This window comes from Anopheles funestus, assembly GCF_943734845.2.
Source record: "Anopheles funestus chromosome X unlocalized genomic scaffold, idAnoFuneDA-416_04 X_unloc_18, whole genome shotgun sequence".
Taxonomy (NCBI): Eukaryota; Metazoa; Arthropoda; class Insecta; order Diptera; family Culicidae; genus Anopheles; species Anopheles funestus.
The window spans coordinates 49,894-77,850 of NW_026045127.1; the positions used below are offsets into that span (position 1 = coordinate 49,894).

At 37.2% G+C, this 27,957-nt stretch overlaps 1 long non-coding RNA gene across 4 annotated transcripts; it reads right to left on the reverse strand.

The window, feature by feature from the left end:
* Positions 1–198: 198 nt before the first annotated feature.
* LOC125773028 (uncharacterized) lies at positions 199–27,957 on the reverse strand. Of its 4 annotated transcripts, none has more exons than XR_007419842.1 (3): positions 27,863–27,957; positions 16,126–17,388; positions 199–213 (listed from the first exon to the last, which is right to left on the reverse strand). It is a non-coding gene; the product is annotated as an uncharacterized LOC125773028 (long non-coding RNA). The 4 variants fall into 4 exon arrangements; XR_007419843.1 differs by lacking the exon at positions 199–213 and adding an exon at positions 13,588–13,618; XR_007419844.1 differs by lacking the exon at positions 199–213 and adding an exon at positions 15,270–15,300.

A 27,957-nucleotide genomic window follows, 5' to 3' on the forward strand; every position in this document is an offset into this window, starting at 1 on the left:
GAATTGACATAAAGTGCAATTAAATTACATTAAATTCAATTAAATTAAAATAAATTATTTCATTTTTAATTAAAATTAAAATAAATTATAATAAATTAAATTAAATTATTTTTTTTCTATCAAACTTTATTTCAATCAATTCTACACAATCAATGATCATAACAACCGACCAAAATCCGATTTATAATAGTATTAACAAAAAATAAATCAAACCTTTGCTTCCCTTTCTTTCACATCGATACCGCGCTAAGGCAAACGGAGCGCGCACGGTACCAACAGCTGTTGCCGTTGTGGTTTTTTGTGGGTGGGTGGGGGTGGGTGGCATACGTTCGATCAGCTGTTGCGTGCGGTTGCATGCGTGCGTATTTATGCGCGCGCGTTATTGCGGCGCGTGATATTGAATGAATTGAAATGAATTGACATAAAATGAAATTAAATTAAATTAAATGCTATTAAATTAAACTAAATTATTTCGTTTTTATTAAAATTAAAATAAATTATATTAAATTAAATTAAATTATTTTTTTTCTATCCAACTTCATTTCAATCAATTCTACACAATCAATGATCAAAATAGCCGACCAAAATCCGATTTATAACAGTATTAACAAAAAATGAATCAAACCTTTGCTTCCCTTTCTTTCACATCGATACCGCGCTAAGGCAAACGGAGCGCGCACGGTACCAACAGCTGTTGCCGGTGTGGTTTTTTGTGGGTGGGGGTGGGTGGCATACGTTCGATCAGCTGTTGCGTGCGGTTGCATGCGTGCGTATTTATGCGCGCGCGTTATTGCGGCGCGTGATATTGAATGAATTGAAATGAATTGACATAAAGTGCAATTAAATTACATTAAATTCTATTAAATTAAAATAAATTATTTAATTTAAAATAAAATTAAAATAAATTCTATTAAATTAAATTAAATTATTTTATTTCTATCAAACTTTATTTCAATCAATTCTACACAATCAATGATCATAACAGCCGACCAAAATCCGATTTATAACAGTATTAACAAAAAATGAATCAAACCTTTGCTTCCCTTTCTTTCACATCGATACCGCGCTAAGGCAAACGGATCGCGCGCGGTACCAACAGCTGTTGACCTTGACGTTGTCGCGTTTTGGTGGCATACGTTCGATCATTTGTTGCGTGCGGTTGCATGCATGCGTATTTATGCGCACGCGTTATTGCGGCGCGTGATATTGAATTAAATGAAATGAATTGAAATAAAGGGCAATTAAATTAAATTAAATTCTATTAAATTAAATTATTTCGTTTTTATTAAAATTAAAATAAATTGTAATAAATTAAATTAAATTATTTTTTTTTCTATTAAACTTTATTTCAATCAATTTTACACAATCAACGATCATAACAGCCGACCAAAATCCGATTTATAACAGTATTAACAAAAAATAAATCAAACCTTTGCTTCCCTTTCTTTCACATCGATACCGCGCTAAGGCAAACGGAGCGCGCACCGTATCAACAGCTGTTGCCGGTGTTTTTTTTGTGGGTGGGGGTTGTGCCATATGTTCGATATTGCGATATTGCTGTGCATGAAATGACATGAAATGACATGAAACGACATGAAACGACATGAAATGAAATGAAATGAAATGAAATGTTATGGATTTAATTAAAATTAAATTAAATTAAATTACATTGAATTAAATTAAATTGAATTAAATTCGAATAAATTAAATTCTATTAAATTAAACTAAATTATTTCATTTAGAATAAAATGAAAAAAAATTATAATAAATTTAATTAAATTATTTTTTTTTCTATTAAACTTAATTTCAATCAATTCTACACAATCAATGATCATAACAGCCGACCAAAATCCGATTTAAAACAGTACTAACAAAAAATAAATCAAACCTTTTCTTCCCATTCTTTCGCATGGGAACGATTCGATCAATCAGTGCGAGAGAGCAACAGAGAGTGGTGGAACACCTGAATGGGCTCATTTGATAAAATACAATTTAATGTAATTAAGTAAAAAAAACCGCACGCCCATATTTTGAACGGTTGCCATTACAAACAGTTTTGCACATATTCTTGCAGAAAACTTCACGATTTGTTAAATGTATATTTAATTGTATCACACACGTGGAATACTGTAATGAAGATGAAATCAAAATGCAATTTAAAACATTGGCTTAAATTGAATTGCAATTTACGCCGGAAGGTTCCGCGTATGGGTAAAAAATTTATGTGCACACACAATTGCATATATTATTGTCAACATTATCATTATTGTCAGCAGTTATCGACATGGGGTATTTGAGCAAGCAGCAGCGAGGTCGTAAATAAATTTGATTTAAAAAAAATTGAAAAAAAAGATTTTGTAAAAGCGAGATTTGAACCTTCACTGTGGGTGATGGCACAGCAAGCAGTTATCGACAAGGGCTATTTGAGCAAGCAGCAGCGAGGTCGTAAATAAATTTGATTTAAAAAAAATTGAAAAAAAAGATTTTGTAAAAGCGAGATTTGAACCTTCACTGTGGGTGATGGCACAGCAAGCAGTTATCGACATGGGCTATTTGAGCAAGCAGCAGCGAGGTCGTAAATAAATTTGATTTAAAAAAAATTGAAAAAAAAGATTTTGTTAAAGCGAGATTTGAACCTTCACTGTGGGTGATGGCACAGCAAGCAGTTATCGACATGGGCTATTTGAGCAAGCAGCAGCGAGGTCGTAAATAAATTTGATTTAAAAAAAAATGAAAAAAAAAGATTTTGTAAAAGCGAGATTTGAACCTTCACTGTGGGTGATGGCACAGCAAGCAGTTATCGACATGGGCTATTTGAGCAAGCAGCAGCGAGGTCGTAAATAAATTTGATTTAAAAAAAAATGAAAAAAAAAAGATTTTGTAAAAGCGAGATTTGAACCTTCACTGTGGGTGATGGCACAGCAAGCAGTTATCGACCTGGGCTATTTGAGCAAGCAGCAGCGAGGTCGTAAATAAATTTGATTTAAAAAAAATTGAAAAAAAAGATTTTGTAAAAGCGAGATTTGAACCTTCACTGTGGGTGATGGCACAGCAAGCAGTTATCGACATGGGCTATTTGAGCAAGCAGCAGCGAGGTCGTAAATAAATTTGATTTAAAAAAAATTGAAAAAAAAGATTTTGAAAAAGCGAGATTTGAACCTTCACTGTGGGTGATGGCACAGCAAGCAGTTATCGACCTGGGCTATTTGAGCAAGCAGCAGCGAGGTCGTCAATAAATTTGATTTAAAAAAAATTGAAAAAAAAAGATTTTGTAAAAGCGAGATTTGAACCTTCACTGTGGGTGATGGCACAGCAAGCAGTTATCGACCTGGGCTATTTGAGCAAGCAGCAGCGAGGTCGTAAATAAATTTGATTTAAAAAAAATTGAAAAAAAAGATTTTGTAAAAGCGAGATTTGAACCTTCACTGTGGGTGATGGCACAGCAAGCAGTTATCGACCTGAGCTATTTGAGCAAGCAGCAGCGAGGTCGTAAATAAATTTGATTTAAAAAAAATTGAAAAAAAAGATTTTGTAAAAGCGAGATTTGAACCTTCACTGTGGGTGATGGCACAGCAAGCAGTTATCGACATGGGCTATTTGAGCAAGCAGCAGCGAGGTCGTAAATAAATTTGATTTAAAAAAAATTGAAAAAAAAGATTTTGTAAAAGCGAGATTTGAACCTTCACTGTGGGTGATGGCACAGCAAGCAGTTATCGACATGGGCTATTTGAGCAAGCAGCAGCGAGGTCGTAAATACATTTGATTTAAAAAAAATTGAAAAAAAAAGATTTTGTAAAAGCGAGATTTGAACCTTCACTGTGGGTGATGGCACAGCAAGCAGTTATCGACCTGGGCTATTTGAGCAAGCAGCAGCGAGGTCGTAAATAAATTTGATTTAAAAAAAATTGAAAAAAAAAAAGATTTCTCATTTTGCCACTTTGGATGCTTATAACTCGGTCAGTTTCCAATGGATCTTCAATTGTAACACAGATATGGATAGATCTTCTCATTAGCTACCAAAAGTTATTCAACGCCGATGTGCTTAGTTGTCCGTGTCAAATGATATTCGAGATACAAAGACTTAAAATTTTCTCGGTTTTTCAAAAAAAAAAAAATTCTCATTTTGCCACTTTGCATGCTTATAACTCGGTCAGTTTCCAATGGATCTTCAATTGTAACACAGATATGGATAGATCTTCTCATAAGCTCATAAGCTAAAAATGGTGCAAGTTGGACCAAAAACCCGAAAAAGTACCTAGGTAAATGCGATGGTTGTTCGTCGAATAGCTCCGGTCACAGACATGGTAGCGATTAGTGGTGCATGGAAGAAATCTAGCCACAAGTGCCATCTAGCCATGGCCAGAAGAACGTGTGGCGATATCTTGGATACCGGCGGAGCTATGGGGCAAATACGGGCCAAAAATGGTGCAAGTTGGACCAAAAACCCGACCAAGTGCGCGAGACGCTTTCGTGAATAGCTCAGGCCACAGACATGGTAGCGATTAGTGGTGCATGGAAGAAATCTAGCCACAAGTGCCATCTAGCCATGGCCAGAAGAACGTGTGGCGATATCTTGGATACCGGCGGAGCTATGGGGCAAATACGGGCCAAAAATGGTGCAAGTTGGACCAAAAACCCGAAAAAGTACCTAGGTAAATGCGATGGTTGTTCGTCGAATAGCTCCGGCCACAGACATGGTAGCGATTAGTGGTGCATGGAAGAAATCTAGCCACAAGTGCCATCTAGCCATGGCCAGAAGAACGTGTGGCAATATCTTGGATACCGGCGGAGCTATGGGGCAAATACGGGCCAAAAATGGTGCAAGTTGGACCAAAAACCCGACCAAGTGCGCGAGGCGCTTTCGTGAATAGCTCCGGCCACAGACATGGTAGCGATTAGTGGTGCATGGAAGAAATCTAGCCACAAGTGCCATCTAGCCATGGCCAGAAGAACGTGTGGCGATATCTTGGATACCGGCGGAGCTATGGGGCAAATACGGGCCAAAAATGGTGCAAGTTGGACCAAAAACCCGAAAAAGTACCTAGGTAAATGCGATGGTTGTTCGTCAAATAGCTCCGGCCACAGACATGGTAGCGATTAGTGGTGCATGGAAGAAATCTAGCCACAAGTGCCATCTAGCCATGGCCAGAAGAACGTGTGGCGATATCTTGGATACCGGCGGAGCTATGGGGCAAATACGGGCCAAAAATGGTGCAAGTTGGACCAAAAACCCGAAAAAGTACCTAGGTAAATGCGATGGTTGTTCGTCAAATAGCTCCGGCCACAGACATGGTAGCGATTAGTGGTGCATGGAAGAAATCTAGCCACAAGTGTCATCTAGCCATGGCCAGAAGAAAGTGTGGCGATATCTTGGATACCGGCGGAGCTATGGGGCAAATACGGGCCAAAAATGGTGCAAGTTGGACCAAAAACCCGAAAAAGTACCTAGGTAAATGCGATGGTTGTTCGTCGAATAGCTCCGGCCACAGACATGGTAGCGATTAGTGGTGCATGGAAGAAATCTAGCCACAAGTGCCATCTAGCCATGACCAGAAGAAAGTGTGGCGATATCTTGGATACCGGCGGAGGTATGGGGCAAATACGGGCCAAAAATGGTGCAAGTTGGACCAAAAACCCGACCAAGTGCGCGAGACGCTTTCGTGAATAGCTCCGGCCACAGACATGGTAGCGATTAGTGGTGCATGGAAGAAATCTAGCCACAAGTGCCATCTAGCCATGGCCAGAAGAAAGTGTGGCGATATCTTGGATACCGGCGGAGATATGGGGCAAATACGGGCCAAAAATGGTGCAAGTTGGACCAAAAACCCGACCAAGTGCGCGAGACGCTTTCGTGAATAGCTCCGGCCACAGACATGGTAGCGATTAGTGGTGCATGGAAGAAATCTAGCCACAAGTGCCATCTAGCCATGGCCAGAAGAACGTGTGGCGATATCTTGGATACCGGCGGAGCTATGGGGCAAATACGGGCCAAAAATGGTGCAAGTTGGACCAAAAACCCGAAAAAGTACCTAGGTAAATGCGATGGTTGTTCGTCGAATAGCTCCGGCCACAGACATGGTAGCGATTAGTGGTGCATGGAAGAAATCTAGCCACAAGTGCCATCTAGCCATGGCCAGAAGAAAGTGTGGCGATATCTTGGATACCGGCGGAGCTATGGGGCAAATACGGGCCAAAAATGGTGCAAGTTGGACCAAAAACCCGACCAAGTGCGCGAGGCGCTTTCGTGAATACTCATTTTGCCACTTTGGATGCTTATAACTCGGTCAGTTTCCAATGGATCTTCAATTGTAACACAAATATGAATAGATCTTCTCAGTAGCTACCAAAAGTTATTCTACGCCGATGTGCTAAGTTGTCCGTGTCAAATGTTATTCGAGATACAAAGACTTAAAATTTTCTCGGTATTTACAAGAAAAAAATTCCTCATTTTGCCACTTTGGATGCTTATAACTCGGTCAGTTTCCAATGGATCTTCAATTATAACACAGATATGGATAGATCTTCTCATTAGCTACCAAAAGTTATTCTACGCCGATGTGCTAAGTTGTCCGTGTCAAATGTTATTCGAGATACAAAGACTTAAAATTTTCTCGGTATTTACAAGAAAAAAATTGCCTCATTTTGCCACTTTGCATGCTTATAACTCGGTCAGTTTCCAATGGATCTTCAATTGTAACACAGATATGGATAGATCTTCTCATTAGCTACCAAAAGTTATTCTACGCCGATGTGCTAAGTTGTCCGTGTCAAATGTTATTCGAGATACAAAGACTTAAAATTTTCTCGGTATTTACAAAAAAAAAAATTGCCTCATTTTGCCACTTTGGATGCTTATAACTCGGTCAGTTTCCAATGGATCTTCAATTGTAACACAGATATGGATAGATCTTTACATAAGCTACCAAAAGTTATTCTACGCCGATGTGCTAAGTTGTCCGTGTCAAATGTTATTCGAGATACAAAGACTTAAAATTTTCTCGGTTTTTCCAAAAAAAAAATTCCCCATTTTGCCACTTTGGATGCTTATAACTCGGTCAGTTTCCAATGGATCTTCAATTGTAACACAGATATGGATAGATCTTCTCATTAGCTACCAAAAGTTATTCTACGCCGATGCGCTCAGATGTCTGTGGAAAAAGTTATTCGAGATACAAAGACTTAACATTTTCACGGTTTTTACAAAACAATTAATCATTTGGCCACTTTGCATGCTTATAACTCGGTCAGTTTGCAATGGATCTTCAATTGTGACACAGATTTGGATAGATCTGCTCATTAGCTACCATAAGTTGTTCTACGTCGATGTGCTAAGATGTCTGTGGAAAAAGTTATTCGAAAAAGTAACTTCTAATACATTGAATGGCGTATACGAATTGCCTACCTCCAGGCTGATTTCTCGCGGTTCGCATTTCAACTTCTATTTTTGCCCATATTTCAGTCATTTACCAACTGATTTTAATATTTTCTTTGTGATTTGGATAGATCTCGATGAATGCGAGATAAAAGTCTTCCACGACCATGTGCTCCGATGTCGGACAAAAAAGTTATTCGCGACCTAACCTTTTTCTGTCACCTGCCATAACTCGGTCAGTTTCCAATGGATCTTCAATTGTAACACAGATATGGATAGATCTTCTCATTAGCTACCAAAAGTTATTCTACGCCGATGTGCTAAGTTGTCCGTGTCAAATGTTATTCGAGATACAAAGACTTAAACTATTCTCGGTATTTACAAGAAAAAAATTGCCTCATTTTGCCACTTTGGATGCTTATAACTCGGTCAGTTTCCAATGGATCTTCAATTGTAACACAGATATGGATAGATCTTCTCATTAGCTACCAAAAGTTATTCTACGCCGATGTGCTAAGTTGTCCGTGTCAAATGTTATTCGAGATACAAAGACTTAAAATTTCCTCGGTATTTACAAGAAAAAAATTGCCTCATTTTGCCACTTTGGATGCTTATAACTCGGTCAGTTTCCAATGGATCTTCAATTGTGACTTAGGTTTGGATAGATCTGCTCATAAGCTACCATAAGTTGTTCTACGTCGATGTGCTAAGATGTCTGTGGAAAAAGTTATTCAAGATACAAAGACTTAACATTTTCACGGTTTTTACAAAACAATTAATCATTTGGCCACTTTGCATGCTTATAACTCGGTCAGTTTGCAATGGATCTTCAATTTTGACACAGATTTGGATAGATCTGCTCATTAGCTACCATAAGTTGTTCTACGTCGATGTGCTAAGATGTCTGTGGAAAAAGTTATTCGAAAAAGTAACTTCTAATACATTGAATGGCTTATACGAATTGCCTACCTTCAGGCTGATTTCTCGCGGTTCGCATTTCAACTTCTATGTTTGCCCATATCTCAGTCATTTACCAACCGATTTTGGATTTTCTTAGTGATTTGGAGAGATCTCGATGAATGCAAGCTAACAGTCTTCCACGACCCTCCCCCCCCCCCTATCTTCTCACATCCCCTATCTTCTTACATCCCCTATCTTCTCACATCCCCTATCTTCTTACATCCCCTATCTTCTCACATCCCCTATCTTCTCACATCCCCTTATCATGCGTATCCCCTTATCGTGCGTAGCCCTGTAATCTACCGGGCCCGGAGTTTAAGCTAGTCATAATATATATTTTCGTTAATGTAACGCTTTTCGGATGAGCCGTTCCCGCGCCTGGGGTTTCAGATCGCTTCATCCCGCTCAAATCGTCACGCTGGGCGTTTACGTTTCCATACTAGCGTTACAAGCCAATCAGAACGCTTAAATCCGGCAAAAAATACGCATATTTACAAACACCGGCAAACGTTTTCCTATCGCTACACGAGGGCCGGTGGTGTCGAACCCGTTCTCCGCTTTGTGCACGTTGCCCGCAAAGCGAGAAACGGGTTTGACGCTTTTTATGAGCATGTATTAGTACGCCGCGGAACGGGCCAATCTTGAACCAGCGCGCGACCGCGTGCGCGAGAGTGGGGGAAACCCACCTGGACGAGCTCATTTCAACCTCGACCGTGGTACGGTTCACATCGATACCGCGCTAAGGCAGGAAGGAGCGCGCACGATAAGAAAGAGCCGGTTGCCGGTGATGTTTATTTTCGGTGGGGGTGGTATACGGTCGATCAGCTGTTGCTGTGCGAGTGCGCATGCGCGAGAGTGGGGGAAACCCACCTGGACGAGCTCATTTCAACCTCGACCGTGGTACGGTTCACATCGATACCGCGCTAACGCGGGAAGGAGCGCGCACGATAAAAAAGAGACGGTTGCCGGTGTTGTTTATTTTCGGTGGGGTGGGCATACGTTCGATCAGCTGTGCGAGTGCGCATGCGCATGCGCGAGAGTGGGGGAAACCCACCTGGACGAGCTCATTTCAACCTCGACCACGGCACGGTTCACATCGATACCGCGCTAAGGCGGGAAGGAGCGCGCACGATAAAAAAGAGACGGTTGCCGGTGATGTTTATTTTCGGTGGGGGTGGTATACGATCGATCAGCTGTTGCTGTGCGAGTGCGCATGCGCGAGCGCGCGATATTGCTGTGCATGAAATGACATGAAATGACATGAAATGAAATCTTATGGAATTAAATTAAATTATATTAAATTTAATTAAATTAAATTACATTGAATTAAATTAAATTGAATTAAATTCAAATAAATTCAATTATATTCAATTAAATTAAATTAAAATTAAATTTAATAAAAGTATAATTACATTAAATAAAATTAAATAAATTAAAGTAAATTAAAATAAATTAAAATAAAATTAAACTAAATTAAATTAAATTAAATTAAATTAAATTTATTGAAATTTAAGTACATTGCATTACATTGAATTTAATTAAATAAATTTACATTAAGTTTTTAATAAATTAAAAAACAATATAAATTACACTACATTCTTCACATTTCATAACACTTAATTGAATAAATAAATTTAAACAATTATTTCATTTTATGCAATTTAATACACTTCACTATAATTCCAATAATTAATTAAATAAATGAATACATTTATTAACATTTTACATTAAATAATTTCAAACCACCTTCATACATTCTATTTAACCTAACTTATGTGCATTGCAGTGAAATTAATTTCATTTAGTGTAATTAATTTTAAATAAAATAAAACTTATTTGCTATTAAAGCGGATATCCGATTTCAGACATACCATTTACAATTCAGCCAACATTTGCCATTCCCTCTCTTCGGTATGGGAACGCTTCGACCAATTAGTGCGCGGGAGAAAACGCGAGAGTGGGGGAAACCCACCTGGACGAGCTCATTTCAACCTCGACCGCGGCACGGTTCACATCGATACCACACTAAGGCAAACGGAGCGCGCACGGTACCAACAGCTGTTGACGGTGTCGCGTTGTGGTGGCATACGTTTGATCAGCTGTTGCGTGCGGTTGCATGCGTGCGTATTTATGCGCGCGCGTTATTGCGGCGCGTGGTATTGAATGAAATGAAATGAATTGAAATATAGTTTAATTAAATTAAATTAAATTATATTAAATTAAAATTAATTATTTAATTTGAAATAAAATTAAAATAAATTATGATAAATTAAATTAAATTATTTCATTTCTATCAAACTTTATTTCAACCAATTCTCCACAATCAATTATCATAACAGCCGACCAAAATCCGATTTATAACAGTATTAACAAAAAATAAATCAAACTTTGCTTCCCTTTCTTTCACATCGATACCGCGCTAAGGCAAACGGAGCGCGCACGGTACCAACAGCTGTTGACGGTGTCGCGTTGTGGTGGCATACGTTTGATCAGCTGTTGCGTGCGGTTGCATGCGTGCGTATTTATGCGCGCGCGTTATTGCGGCGCGTGGTATTGAATGAAATGAAATGAATTGAAATATAGTTTAATTAAATTAAATTAAATTATATTAAATTAAAATTAATTATTTAATTTGAAATAAAATTAAAATAAATTATGATAAATTAAATTAAATTATTTCATTTCTATCAAACTTTATTTCAACCAATTCTCCACAATCAATTATCATAACAGCCGACCAAAATCCGATTTATAACAGTATTAAAAAAAAATAAATCAAACTTTGCTTCCCTTTCTTTCACATCGATACCGCGCTAAGGCAAACGGAGCGCGCACGGTACCAACAGCTGTTGACCTTGACGGTGTCGCGTTGTGGTGGCATATGTTCGATCAGCTGTTGCGTGCGGTTTCATGCGTGCGTATTTATGCGCGCGCGTTATTGCGGCGCGTGATATTAAATGAAATGAATTGAAACATAGTTCAATTAAACTAAATTAAATTAAATTAAATTAAATTAAATTATTTCATTTTAAATAAAATTAAAATAAATTGTAATAAATTAAATTAAATTATTTTTTTTCTATTCAACTTCATTTCAATCAATTCTCCACAATCAATGATCATAACAGCCGACCAAAATCCGATTTATAACAGTATTAACAAAAAATAAATCAAACCTTTGCTTCCCTTTTTTTCACATCGATACCGCGCTAAGGCAAACGGAGCGCGCACGGTACCAACAGCCGGTTGCCGGTGTTTTTCGCGAGTGGGTGGGGGTGGGTGGCATACGTTCGATCAGCTGTTGCGTGCGGTTGCATGCGTGCGTATTTATGCGCGCACGTTATTGCGGCGCGTGATATTGAATTAAATGAAATGAATTGAAATATAGTTCATTTAAATTAAACTAAATTGAATTCTATTAAACTACAATATTTCATTTTTAATAGAATTAAAATAATATGTAAAAAATTAAATTAAATTATTTTTTTTCTAACAAACTTTATTTCAATCAATGATCATAACAGCCGACCAAAATCCGATTTCTAACAGTATTAACAAAAAATAAATCAAACCTTTGCTTCCCTTTCTTTCACATCGATACCGCGCTAAGGCAAACGGAGCGCGCACCGTATCAACAGCTGTTGCCGGTGTTGTTTTTTGTGGGTGGGGGTTGTGCCATATGTTCGATATTGCGATATTGCTGTGCATGAAATGACATGAAATGACATGAAACGACATGAAACGACATGAAATGAAATGAAATGAAATGAAATGTTATGGATTTAATTAAAATTAAATTAAATTAAATTACATTGTATTAAAGTAAATTGAATTCAATTCGAATAAATTAAATTCTATTAAATTAAATTAAATTATTTCATTTTAAATAAAATTAAAATAAATTATAATAAATTAAATTAAATTATTTTTTTTCTATTAAACTTAATTTCAATCAATTCTACACAATCAATGATCATAACAGCTGACCAAAATCCGATTTAAAACAGCACTAACAAAAAATAAATCAAACCTTTGCTTCCCATTCTTTCGCATGGGAACGATTCGATCAATCAGTGCGAGAGAGCAACAGGGAGTGGTGGAACACCTGAATGGGCTCATTTGATAAAATACAATTTAATGTAATTAAATAAAAAAAACCGCACGCCCATATTTTGAACGGTTGCCATTACAAACAGTTTTGCACATATTCTTGCAGAAAACTTCACGATTTGTTAAATGTTTATTTAATTGTATCACACACTGCCACACATAATAAGTGGAATACTGTAATGAAGATGAAATCAAAATGCAATTTAAAACATTGGCTTAAATTGAATTGCAATTTACGCCGGAAGGTTCCCCGTGTGGGTAAAAAATTTATTTGCACACACAATTGCATATATTATTGTCAACAAACCCAATAAATGACAGTTGAGCCGAAAATATATGCATAATTCGACATTATTACGTTATGAATATGCGATGACATTTTTACTGACATCACTTTTACTACACACCCAATGCAAATGGCGGTAAAGCTTTCCAAATGGTTAAAATGCATATGGAAAAGCTCTCGCATCACAGAGCTTTTGATGTAAAGCTTTCGTTTGGGTACAATATGAAGCTTTCATTAGGTGTAGCGGACAAGTTCGGCACATTTTCCGCATGGCATTAAAATTGAATTGTATTTTACACCGGAACGGAATTAAATTAAAATCTATTAAATTAAAAAAAATTATTTCATTTTTAATTAAAATTAAAATAAATTATAATAAATTAAATTAAATTATTTTTTCCTATTAAACTTTATATCAATCAATTCTACACAATCAATGATCATAACAGCCGACCAAAATCCGATTTATAACAGTATTAACAAAAAATAAATCAAACCTTTGCTTCCCTTTTTTTCACATCGATACCGCGCTAAGGCAAACGGAGCGCGCACCGTATCAACAGCTGTTGCCGGTGTTTTTTTTTGTGGGTGGGGATGGTGCCATACGTTCGATCAGCTGTTGCGTGCGGTTGCATGCGTGCGTATTTATGCGCGCGCGTGATATTGAATGAATTGAAATGAATTGAAATAAAGTGCAATTAAATTACATTAAATTCTATTAAATTAATATAAATTATTTAATTTAAAATAAAATTAAAATAAATTATAATAAATTAAATTAAATTATTTTTTCCTATTAAACTTTATATCAATCAATTCTACACAATCAATGATCATAACAGCCGACCAAAATCCGATTTATAATAGTATTAACAAAAAATAAATCAAACCTTTGCTTCCCTTTCTTTCACATCGATACCGCGCTAAGGCAAACGGAGCGCGCACGGTACCAACAGCTGTTGCCGGTGTTTTTTTTGTGGGTGGGGATGGTGCCATACGTTCGATCAGCTGTTGCGTGCGGTTGCATGCGTGCGTATTAATGCGCGCGCGTTATTGCGGCGCGTGATATTGAATGAATTGAAATGAATTGAAATAAAGTGCAATTAAATTACATTAAATTCTATTAAATTAAAATAAATTATTTCATTTTTAATTAAAATTAAAATAAATTATAATAAATTAAATTAAATTATTTTTTACTAACAAACTTTATTTCAATCAATTCTACACAATCAATGATCATAACAGTCGACCAAAATCCGATTTATAACAGTATTAACAAAAAATAAATCAAACCTTTGCTTCCCTTTCTTTCACATCGATACCGCGCTAAGGCAAACGGAGCGCGCACCGTATCAACAGCTGTTGCCGGTGTTTTTTTTTGTGGGTGGGGGTTGTGCCATATGTTCGATATTGCGATATTGCTGTGCATGAAATGACATGAAATGACATGAAACGACATGAAACGACATGAAATGAAATGAAATGAAATGAAATGTTATGGATTTAATTAAAATTAAATTAAATTAAATTACATTGAATTAAATTAAATTGAATTCAATTCGAATAAATTAAATTCTATTAAATTAAATTAAATTATTTCATTTTTAATAAAATTAAAATAAATTATATTAAATTAAATTAAATTATTTTTTTTCTATTAAACTTCATTTTAATCAATTTTACACAATCAATGATCATAACAGCCGATAAAAATCCGATTTATATCAGTATTAACAAAAAATAAATCAAACCTTTGCTTCCCTTTCTTTCACATCGATACCGCGCTAAGGCAAACGGAGCGCGCACCGTATCAACAGCTGTTGCCGGTGTGGTTTTTTGTGGGTGGGGGTGATGCCATATGTTCGACCAGCTGTTGCGTGCGGTTGCATGCGTGCGTATTTATGCGCGCGCGTTATTGCGGCGCGTGATATTGAATGAATTGAAATGAATTGACATAAAGTGCAATTAAATTACATTAAATTCTATTAAATTAAATTAAATTATTTCATTTTTAATAAAATGAAAATAAATTGTAATAAATTAAATCAAATTATTCTTTTTCTATCCAACTTCATTTCAATCAATTCTACACAATCAATGATCATAACAGCCGACCAAAATCCGATTTATATCAGTATTAACAAAAACTAAATCAAACCTTTGCTTCCCTTTCTTTCACATCGATACCGCGCTAAGGCAAACGGAGCGCGCACCGTATCAACAGCTGTTGCCGGTGTGTTTTTTTTTTTGTGGGTGGGGGTGGTGCCATACGTTCGATCAGCTGTTGCGTGCGGTTGCATGCGTGCGTATTTATGCGCGCGCGTTATTGCGGCGCGTGATATTGAATGAATTGAAATGAATTGAAATAAAGTGCAATTAAATTACATTAAATTCTATTAAATTAAAATAAATTATTTCATTTTTAATTAAAATTAAAATAAATTATAATAAATTAAATTAAATTATTTTTTCCTATTAAACTTTATATCAATCAATTCTACACAATCAATGATCATAACAGCCGACCAAAATTCGATTTATAACAGTATTAACAAAAAATAAATCAAACCTTTGCTTCCCTTTCTTTCACATCGATACCGCGCTAAGGCAAACGGAGCGCGCACGGTACCAACAGCTGTTGCCGTTGTGGTTTTTTGTGGGTGGGTGGGGGTGGGTGGCATACGTTCGATCAGCTGTTGCGTGCGGTTGCATGCGTGCGTATTTATGCGCGCGCGTTATTGCGGCGCGTGATATTGAATGAAATGAAATGAATTGAAATAAAGTGCAATTAAATTAAATTAAATTCAATTAAATTAAACTAAATTATTTCTTTTTTAATTAAAATTAAAATAAATTATAATAAATTAAATTAAATTATTTTTTTTCTATCAAACTTTATTTCAATCAATTCTACACAATCAATGATCATAACAACCGACCAAAATCCGATTTATAATAGTATTAACAAAAAATAAATCAAACCTTTGCTTCCCTTTCTTTCACATCGATACCGCGCTAAGGCAAACGGAGCGCGCACGGTACCAACAGCTGTTGCCGTTGTGGTTTTTTGTGGGTGGGTGGGGGTGGGTGGCATACGTTCGATCAGCTGTTGCGTGCGGTTGCATGCGTGCGTATTTATGCGCGCGCGTTATTGCGGCGCGTGATATTGAATGAATTGAAATGAATTGACATAAAATGAAATTAAATTAAATTAAATGCTATTAAATTAAACTAAATTATTTCGTTTTTATTAAAATTAAAATAAATTATATTAAATTAAATTAAATTATTTTTTTTCTATCCAACTTCATTTCAATCAATTCTACACAATCAATGATCAAAATAGCCGACCAAAATCCGATTTATAACAGTATTAACAAAAAATGAATCAAACCTTTGCTTCCCTTTCTTTCACATCGATACCGCGCTAAGGCAAACGGAGCGCGCACGGTACCAACAGCTGTTGCCGGTGTGGTTTTTTGTGGGTGGGGGTGGGTGGCATACGTTCGATCAGCTGTTGCGTGCGGTTGCATGCGTGCGTATTTATGCGCGCGCGTTATTGCGGCGCGTGATATTGAATGAATTGAAATGAATTGACATAAAGTGCAATTAAATTACATTAAATTCTATTAAATTAAAATAAATTATTTAATTTAAAATAAAATTAAAATAAATTCTATTAAATTAAATTAAATTATTTTATTTCTATCAAACTTTATTTCAATCAATTCTACACAATCAATGATCATAACAGCCGACCAAAATCCGATTTATAACAGTATTAACAAAAAATGAATCAAACCTTTGCTTCCCTTTCTTTCACATCGATACCGCGCTAAGGCAAACGGATCGCGCGCGGTACCAACAGCTGTTGACCTTGACGTTGTCGCGTTTTGGTGGCATACGTTCGATCATTTGTTGCGTGCGGTTGCATGCATGCGTATTTATGCGCACGCGTTATTGCGGCGCGTGATATTGAATTAAATGAAATGAATTGAAATAAAGGGCAATTAAATTAAATTAAATTCTATTAAATTAAATTATTTCGTTTTTATTAAAATTAAAATAAATTGTAATAAATTAAATTAAATTATTTTTTTTTCTATTAAACTTTATTTCAATCAATTTTACACAATCAATGATCATAACAGCCGACCAAAATCCGATTTATAACAGTATTAACAAAAAATAAATCAAACCTTTGCTTCCCTTTTTTTCACATCGATACCGCGCTAAGGCAAACGGAGCGCGCACCGTATCAACAGCTGTTGCCGGTGTTTTTTTTGTGGGTGGGGGTTGTGCCATATGTTCGATATTGCGATATTGCTGTGCATGAAATGACATGAAATGACATGAAACGACATGAAACGACATGAAATGAAATGAAATGAAATGAAATGTTATGGATTTAATTAAAATTAAATTAAATTAAATTACATTGAATTAAATTAAATTGAATTAAATTCGAATAAATTAAATTCTATTAAATTAAACTAAATTATTTCATTTAGAATAAAATGAAAAAAAATTATAATAAATTTAATTAAATTATTTTTTTTTCTATTAAACTTAATTTCAATCAATTCTACACAATCAATGATCATAACAGCCGACCAAAATCCGATTTAAAACAGTACTAACAAAAAATAAATCAAACCTTTTCTTCGCATTCTTTCGCATGGGAACGATTCGATCAATCAGTGCGAGAGAGCAACAGAGAGTGGTGGAACACCTGAATGGGCTCATTTGATAAAATACAATTTAATGTAATTAAATAAAAAAAACCGCACGCCCATATTTTGAACGGTTGCCATTACAAACAGTTTTGCACATATTCTTGCAGAAAACTTCACGATTTGTTAAATGTATATTTAATTGTATCACACACGTGGAATACTGTAATGAAGATGAAATCAAAATGCAATTTAAAACATTGGCTTAAATTGAATTGCAATTTACGCCGGAAGGTTCCGCGTATGGGTAAAAAATTTATGTGCACACACAATTGCATATATTATTGTCAACATTATCATTATTGTCAGCAGTTATCGACATGGGGTATTTGAGCAAGCAGCAGCGAGGTCGTAAATAAATTTGATTTAAAAAAAATTGAAAAAAAAGATTTTGTAAAAGCGAGATTTGAACCTTCACTGTGGGTGATGGCACAGCAAGCAGTTATCGACAAGGGCTATTTGAGCAAGCAGCAGCGAGGTCGTAAATAAATTTGATTTAAAAAAAATTGAAAAAAAAGATTTTGTAAAAGCGAGATTTGAACCTTCACTGTGGGTGATGGCACAGCAAGCAGTTATCGACATGGGCTATTTGAGCAAGCAGCAGCGAGGTCGTAAATAAATTTGATTTAAAAAAAATTGAAAAAAAAGATTTTGTTAAAGCGAGATTTGAACCTTCACTGTGGGTGATGGCACAGCAAGCAGTTATCGACATGGGCTATTTGAGCAAGCAGCAGCGAGGTCGTAAATAAATTTGATTTAAAAAAAAATGAAAAAAAAAGATTTTGTAAAAGCGAGATTTGAACCTTCACTGTGGGTGATGGCACAGCAAGCAGTTATCGACATGGGCTATTTGAGCAAGCAGCAGCGAGGTCGTAAATAAATTTGATTTAAAAAAAAATGAAAAAAAAAAGATTTTGTAAAAGCGAGATTTGAACCTTCACTGTGGGTGATGGCACAGCAAGCAGTTATCGACCTGGGCTATTTGAGCAAGCAGCAGCGAGGTCGTAAATAAATTTGATTTAAAAAAAATTGAAAAAAAAGATTTTGTAAAAGCGAGATTTGAACCTTCACTGTGGGTGATGGCACAGCAAGCAGTTATCGACATGGGCTATTTGAGCAAGCAGCAGCGAGGTCGTAAATAAATTTGATTTAAAAAAAATTGAAAAAAAAGATTTTGAAAAAGCGAGATTTGAACCTTCACTGTGGGTGATGGCACAGCAAGCAGTTATCGACCTGGGCTATTTGAGCAAGCAGCAGCGAGGTCGTAAATAAATTTGATTTAAAAAAAATTGAAAAAAAAAGATTTTGTAAAAGCGAGATTTGAACCTTCACTGTGGGTGATGGCACAGCAAGCAGTTATCGACCTGGGCTATTTGAGCAAGCAGCAGCGAGGTCGTAAATAAATTTGATTTAAAAAAAATTGAAAAAAAAGATTTTGTAAAAGCGAGATTTGAACCTTCACTGTGGGTGATGGCACAGCAAGCAGTTATCGACCTGAGCTATTTGAGCAAGCAGCAGCGAGGTCGTAAATAAATTTGATTTAAAAAAAATTGAAAAAAAAGATTTTGTAAAAGCGAGATTTGAACCTTCACTGTGGGTGATGGCACAGCAAGCAGTTATCGACATGGGCTATTTGAGCAAGCAGCAGCGAGGTCGTAAATAAATTTGATTTAAAAAAAATTGAAAAAAAAGATTTTGTAAAAGCGAGATTTGAACCTTCACTGTGGGTGATGGCACAGCAAGCAGTTATCGACATGGGCTATTTGAGCAAGCAGCAGCGAGGTCGTAAATACATTTGATTTAAAAAAAATTGAAAAAAAAAGATTTTGTAAAAGCGAGATTTGAACCTTCACTGTGGGTGATGGCACAGCAAGCAGTTATCGACCTGGGCTATTTGAGCAAGCAGCAGCGAGGTCGTAAATAAATTTGATTTAAAAAAAATTGAAAAAAAAAAAGATTTCTCATTTTGCCACTTTGGATGCTTATAACTCGGTCAGTTTCCAATGGATCTTCAATTGTAACACAGATATGGATAGATCTTCTCATTAGCTACCAAAAGTTATTCAACGCCGATGTGCTTAGTTGTCCGTGTCAAATGATATTCGAGATACAAAGACTTAAAATTTTCTCGGTTTTTCAAAAAAAAAAAAATTCTCATTTTGCCACTTTGCATGCTTATAACTCGGTCAGTTTCCAATGGATCTTCAATTGTAACACAGATATGGATAGATCTTCTCATAAGCTCATAAGCTAAAAATGGTGCAAGTTGGACCAAAAACCCGAAAAAGTACCTAGGTAAATGCGATGGTTGTTCGTCGAATAGCTCCGGTCACAGACATGGTAGCGATTAGTGGTGCATGGAAGAAATCTAGCCACAAGTGCCATCTAGCCATGGCCAGAAGAACGTGTGGCGATATCTTGGATACCGGCGGAGCTATGGGGCAAATACGGGCCAAAAATGGTGCAAGTTGGACCAAAAACCCGACCAAGTGCGCGAGACGCTTTCGTGAATAGCTCCGGCCACAGACATGGTAGCGATTAGTGGTGCATGGAAGAAATCTAGCCACAAGTGCCATCTAGCCATGGCCAGAAGAACGTGTGGCGATATCTTGGATACCGGCGGAGCTATGGGGCAAATACGGGCCAAAAATGGTGCAAGTTGGACCAAAAACCCGAAAAAGTACCTAGGTAAATGCGATGGTTGTTCGTCGAATAGCTCCGGCCACAGACATGGTAGCGATTAGTGGTGCATGGAAGAAATCTAGCCACAAGTGCCATCTAGCCATGGCCAGAAGAACGTGTGGCAATATCTTGGATACCGGCGGAGCTATGGGGCAAATACGGGCCAAAAATGGTGCAAGTTGGACCAAAAACCCGACCAAGTGCGCGAGGCGCTTTCGTGAATAGCTCCGGCCACAGACATGGTAGCGATTAGTGGTGCATGGAAGAAATCTAGCCACAAGTGCCATCTAGCCATGGCCAGAAGAACGTGTGGCGATATCTTGGATACCGGCGGAGCTATGGGGCAAATACGGGCCAAAAATGGTGCAAGTTGGACCAAAAACCCGAAAAAGTACCTAGGTAAATGCGATGGTTGTTCGTCAAATAGCTCCGGCCACAGACATGGTAGCGATTAGTGGTGCATGGAAGAAATCTAGCCACAAGTGCCATCTAGCCATGGCCAGAAGAACGTGTGGCGATATCTTGGATACCGGCGGAGCTATGGGGCAAATACGGGCCAAAAATGGTGCAAGTTGGACCAAAAACCCGAAAAAGTACCTAGGTAAATGCGATGGTTGTTCGTCAAATAGCTCCGGCCACAGACATGGTAGCGATTAGTGGTGCATGGAAGAAATCTAGCCACAAGTGCCATCTAGCCATGGCCAGAAGAAAGTGTGGCGATATCTTGGATACCGGCGGAGCTATGGGGCAAATACGGGCCAAAAATGGTGCAAGTTGGACCAAAAACCCGAAAAAGTACCTAGGTAAATGCGATGGTTGTTCGTCGAATAGCTCCGGCCACAGACATGGTAGCGATTAGTGGTGCATGGAAGAAATCTAGCCACAAGTGCCATCTAGCCATGACCAGAAGAAAGTGTGGCGATATCTTGGATACCGGCGGAGGTATGGGGCAAATACGGGCCAAAAATGGTGCAAGTTGGACCAAAAACCCGACCAAGTGCGCGAGACGCTTTCGTGAATAGCTCCGGCCACAGACATGGTAGCGATTAGTGGTGCATGGAAGAAATCTAGCCACAAGTGCCATCTAGCCATGACCAGAAGAAAGTGTGGCGATATCTTGGATACCGGCGGAGCTATGGGGCAAATACGGGCCAAAAATGGTGCAAGTTGGACCAAAAACCCGACCAAGTGCGCGAGACGCTTTCGTGAATAGCTCCGGCCACAGACATGGTAGCGATTAGTGGTGCATGGAAGAAATCTAGCCACAAGTGCCATCTAGCCATGGCCAGAAGAACGTGTGGCGATATCTTGGATACCGGCGGAGCTATGGGGCAAATACGGGCCAAAAATGGTGCAAGTTGGACCAAAAACCCGAAAAAGTACCTAGGTAAATGCGATGGTTGTTCGTCGAATAGCTCCGGCCACAGACATGGTAGCGATTAGTGGTGCATGGAAGAAATCTAGCCACAAGTGCCATCTAGCCATGGCCAGAAGAAAGTGTGGCGATATCTTGGATACCGGCGGAGCTATGGGGCAAATACGGGCCAAAAATGGTGCAAGTTGGACCAAAAACCCGACCAAGTGCGCGAGGCGCTTTCGTGAATACTCATTTTGCCACTTTGGATGCTTATAACTCGGTCAGTTTCCAATGGATCTTCAATTGTAACACAAATATGAATAGATCTTCTCAGTAGCTACCAAAAGTTATTCTACGCCGATGTGCTAAGTTGTCCGTGTCAAATGTTATTCGAGATACAAAGACTTAAAATTTTCTCGGTATTTACAAGAAAAAAATTCCTCATTTTGCCACTTTGGATGCTTATAACTCGGTCAGTTTCCAATGGATCTTCAATTATAACACAGATATGGATAGATCTTCTCATTAGCTACCAAAAGTTATTCTACGCCGATGTGCTAAGTTGTCCGTGTCAAATGTTATTCGAGATACAAAGACTTAAAATTTTCTCGGTATTTACAAGAAAAAAATTGCCTCATTTTGCCACTTTGCATGCTTATAACTCGGTCAGTTTCCAATGGATCTTCAATTGTAACACAGATATGGATAGATCTTCTCATTAGCTACCAAAAGTTATTCTACGCCGATGTGCTAAGTTGTCCGTGTCAAATGTTATTCGAGATACAAAGACTTAAAATTTTCTCGGTATTTACAAAAAAAAAAATTGCCTCATTTTGCCACTTTGGATGCTTATAACTCGGTCAGTTTCCAATGGATCTTCAATTGTAACACAGATATGGATAGATCTTTACATAAGCTACCAAAAGTTATTCTACGCCGATGTGCTAAGTTGTCCGTGTCAAATGTTATTCGAGATACAAAGACTTAAAATTTTCTCGGTTTTTCCAAAAAAAAAATTCCCCATTTTGCCACTTTGGATGCTTATAACTCGGTCAGTTTCCAATGGATCTTCAATTGTAACACAGATATGGATAGATCTTCTCATTAGCTACCAAAAGTTATTCTACGCCGATGCGCTCAGATGTCTGTGGAAAAAGTTATTCGAGATACAAAGACTTAACATTTTCACGGTTTTTACAAAACAATTAATCATTTGGCCACTTTGCATGCTTATAACTCGGTCAGTTTGCAATGGATCTTCAATTGTGACACAGATTTGGATAGATCTGCTCATTAGCTACCATAAGTTGTTCTACGTCGATGTGCTAAGATGTCTGTGGAAAAAGTTATTCGAAAAAGTAACTTCTAATACATTGAATGGCGTATACGAATTGCCTACCTCCAGGCTGATTTCTCGCGGTTCGCATTTCAACTTCTATTTTTGCCCATATTTCAGTCATTTACCAACTGATTTTAATATTTTCTTTGTGATTTGGATAGATCTCGATGAATGCGAGATAAAAGTCTTCCACGACCATGTGCTCCGATGTCGGACAAAAAAGTTATTCGCGACCTAACCTTTTTCTGTCACCTGCCATAACTCGGTCAGTTTCCAATGGATCTTCAATTGTAACACAGATATGGATAGATCTTCTCATTAGCTACCAAAAGTTATTCTACGCCGATGTGCTAAGTTGTCCGTGTCAAATGTTATTCGAGATACAAAGACTTAAACTATTCTCGGTATTTACAAGAAAAAAATTGCCTCATTTTGCCACTTTGGATGCTTATAACTCGGTCAGTTTCCAATGGATCTTCAATTGTAACACAGATATGGATAGATCTTCTCATTAGCTACCAAAAGTTATTCTACGCCGATGTGCTAAGTTGTCCGTGTCAAATGTTATTCGAGATACAAAGACTTAAAATTTCCTCGGTATTTACAAGAAAAAAATTGCCTCATTTTGCCACTTTGGATGCTTATAACTCGGTCAGTTTCCAATGGATCTTCAATTGTGACTTAGGTTTGGATAGATCTGCTCATAAGCTACCATAAGTTGTTCTACGTCGATGTGCTAAGATGTCTGTGGAAAAAGTTATTCAAGATACAAAGACTTAACATTTTCACGGTTTTTACAAAACAATTAATCATTTGGCCACTTTGCATGCTTATAACTCGGTCAGTTTGCAATGGATCTTCAATTTTGACACAGATTTGGATAGATCTGCTCATTAGCTACCATAAGTTGTTCTACGTCGATGTGCTAAGATGTCTGTGGAAAAAGTTATTCGAAAAAGTAACTTCTAATACATTGAATGGCTTATACGAATTGCCTACCTTCAGGCTGATTTCTCGCGGTTCGCATTTCAACTTCTATGTTTGCCCATATCTCAGTCATTTACCAACCGATTTTGGATTTTCTTAGTGATTTGGAGAGATCTCGATGAATGCAAGCTAACAGTCTTCCACGACCCCCCCCCCCCCCCTATCTTCTCACATCCCCTATCTTCTTACATCCCCTATCTTCTCACATCCCCTATCTTCTTACATCCCCTATTTTCTCACATCCCCTATCTTCTCACATCCCCTTATCATGCGTATCCCCTTATCGTGCGTAGCCCTGTAATCTACCGGGCCCGGAGTTTAAGCTAGTCATAATATATATTTTCGTTAATGTAACGCTTTTCGGATGAGCCGTTCCCGCGCCCGGGGTTTCAGATCGCTTCATCCCGCTCGAATCGTCACGCTGGGCGTTTACGTTTCCATACTAGCGTTACAAGCCAATCAGAACGCTCAAATCCGGCAAAAAATACGCATATTTACAAACACCGGCAAACGTTTTCCTATCGCTACACGAGGGCCGGTGGTGTCGAACCCGTTCTCCGCTTTGTGCACGTTGCCCGCAAAGCGAGAAACGGGTTTGACGCTTTTTATGAGCATGTATTAGTACGCCACGGAACGGGCCAATCTTGAGCCAGCGCGCGACCGCGTGTGCGAGAGTGGGGGAAACCCACCTGGACGAGCTCATTTCAACCTCGACCGTGGTACGGTTCACATCGATACCGCGCTAACGCGGGAAGGAGCGCGCACGATAAGAAAGAGCCGGTTGCCGGTGATGTTTATTTTCGGTGGGGGTGGTATACGGTCGATCAGCTGTTGCTGTGCGAGTGCGCATGCGCGAGAGTGGGGGAAACCCAGCTGGACGAGCTCATTTCAACCTCGACCGTGGTACGGTTCACATCGATACCGCGCTAACGCGGGAAGGAGCGCGCACGATAAAAAAGAGACGGTTGCCGGTGTTGTTTATTTTCGGTGGGGTGGGCATACGTTCGATCAGCTGTGCGAGTGCGCATGCGCATGCGCGAGAGTGGGGGAAACCCACCTGGACGAGCTCATTTCAACCTCGACCACGGCACGGTTCACATCGATACCGCGCTAAGGCGGGAAGGAGCGCGCACGATAAAAAAGAGACGGTTGCCGGTGATGTTTATTTTCGGTGGGGGTGGTATACGATCGATCAGCTGTTGCTGTGCGAGTGCGCATGCGCGAGCGCGCGATATTGCTGTGCATGAAATGACATGAAATGACATGAAATGAAATCTTATGGAATTAAATTAAATTATATTAAATTTAATTAAATTAAATTACATTGAATTGAAATAAATTGAATTAAATTCAAATAAATTCAATTATATTCAATTAAATTAAATTAAAATTAAATTTAATAAAAGTATAATTACATTAAATAAAATTAAATAAATTAAAGTAAATTAAAATAAATTAAAATAAAATTAAACTAAATTAAATTAAATTAAATTAAATTAAATTTATTGAAATTTTATTACATTGCATTACATTGAATTTAATTAAATAAATTTACATTAAGTTGTTAATAAATTAAAAAACAATATAAATTACACTACATTCTTCACATTTCATAACACTTAATTGAATAAATAAATTTAAACAATTATTTCATTTTATGCAATTTAATACACTTCACTATAATTCCAATAATTAATTAAATAAATGAATACATTTATTAACATTTTACATTAAATAATTTCAAACCACCTTCATACATTCTATTTAACCTAACTTATGTGCATTGCAGTGAAATTAATTTCATTTAGTGTAATTAATTTTAAATAAAATAAAACTTATTTGCTATTAAAGCGGATATCCGATTTCAGACATACCATTTACAATTCAGCCAACATTTGCCATTCCCTCTCTTCGGTATGGGAACGCTTCGACCAATTAGTGCGCGGGAGAAAACGCGAGAGTGGGGGAAACCCACCTGGACGAGCTCATTTCAACCTCGACCGCGGCACGGTTCACATCGATACCACACTAAGGCAAACGGAGCGCGCACGGTACCAACAGCTGTTGACGGTGTCGCGTTGTGGTGGCATACGTTTGATCAGCTGTTGCGTGCGGTTGCATGCGTGCGTATTTATGCGCGCGCGTTATTGCGGCGCGTGGTATTGAATGAAATGAAATGAATTGAAATATAGTTTAATTAAATTAAATTAAATTATATTAAATTAAAATTAATTATTTAATTTGAAATAAAATTAAAATAAATTATGATAAATTAAATTAAATTATTTCATTTCTATCAAACTTTATTTCAACCAATTCTCCACAATCAATTATCATAACAGCCGACCAAAATCCGATTTATAACAGTATTAACAAAAAATAAATCAAACTTTGCTTCCCTTTCTTTCACATCGATACCGCGCTAAGGCAAACGGAGCGCGCACGGTACCAACAGCTGTTGACGGTGTCGCGTTGTGGTGGCATACGTTTGATCAGCTGTTGCGTGCGGTTGCATGCGTGCGTATTTATGCGCGCGCGTTATTGCGGCGCGTGGTATTGAATGAAATGAAATGAATTGAAATATAGTTTAATTAAATTAAATTAAATTATATTAAATTAAACTTAATTATTTAATTTGAAATAAAATTAAAATAAATTATGATAAATTAAATTAAATTATTTCATTTCTATCAAACTTTATTTCAACCAATTCTCCACAATCAATTATCATAACAGCCGACCAAAATCCGATTTATAACAGTATTAAAAAAAAATAAATCAAACTTTGCTTCCCTTTCTTTCACATCGATACCGCGCTAAGGCAAACGGAGCGCGCACGGTACCAACAGCTGTTGACCTTGACGGTGTCGCGTTGTGGTGGCATATGTTCGATCAGCTGTTGCGTGCGGTTTCATGCGTGCGTATTTATGCGCGCGCGTTATTGCGGCGCGTGATATTAAATGAAATGAATTGAAATATAGTTCAATTAAATTAAATTAAATTAAATTAAATTAAAATAAATTATTTCATTTTAAATAAAATTAAAATAAATTGTAATAAATTAAATTAAATTATTTTTTTTCTATTCAACTTCATTTCAATCAATTCTCCACAATCAATGATCATAACAGCCGACCAAAATCCGATTTATAACAGTATTAACAAAAAATAAATCAAACCTTTGCTTCCCTTTTTTTCACATCGATACCGCGCTAAGGCAAACGGAGCGCGCACGGTACCAACAGCCGGTTGCCGGTGTTTTTCGCGAGTGGGTGGGGGTGGGTGGCATACGTTCGATCAGCTGTTGCGTGCGGTTGCATGCGTGCGTATTTATGCGCGCACGTTATTGCGGCGCGTGATATTGAATTAAATGAAATGAATTGAAATATAGTTCATTTAAATTAAACTAAATTGAATTCTATTAAACTACAATATTTCATTTTTAATAGAATTAAAATAATATGTAAAAAATTAAATTAAATTATTTTTTTTCTAACAAACTTTATTTCAATCAATGATCATAACAGCCGACCAAAATCCGATTTCTAACAGTATTAACAAAAAATAAATCAAACCTTTGCTTCCCTTTCTTTCACATCGATACCGCGCTAAGGCAAACGGAGCGCGCACCGTATCAACAGCTGTTGCCGGTGTTGTTTTTTGTGGGTGGGGGTTGTGCCATATGTTCGATATTGCGATATTGCTGTGCATGAAATGACATGAAATGACATGAAACGACATGAAACGACATGAAATGAAATGAAATGAAATGAAATGTTATGGATTTAATTAAAATTAAATTAAATTAAATTACATTGTATTAAAGTAAATTGAATTCAATTCGAATAAATTAAATTCTATTAAATTAAATTAAATTATTTCATTTTAAATAAAATTAAAATAAATTATAATAAATTAAATTAAATTATTTTTTTTCTATTAAACTTAATTTCAATCAATTCTACACAATCAATGATCATAACAGCTGACCAAAATCCGATTTAAAACAGCACTAACAAAAAATAAATCAAACCTTTGCTTCCCATTCTTTCGCATGGGAACGATTCGATCAATCAGTGCGAGAGAGCAACAGGGAGTGGTGGAACACCTGAATGGGCTCATTTGATA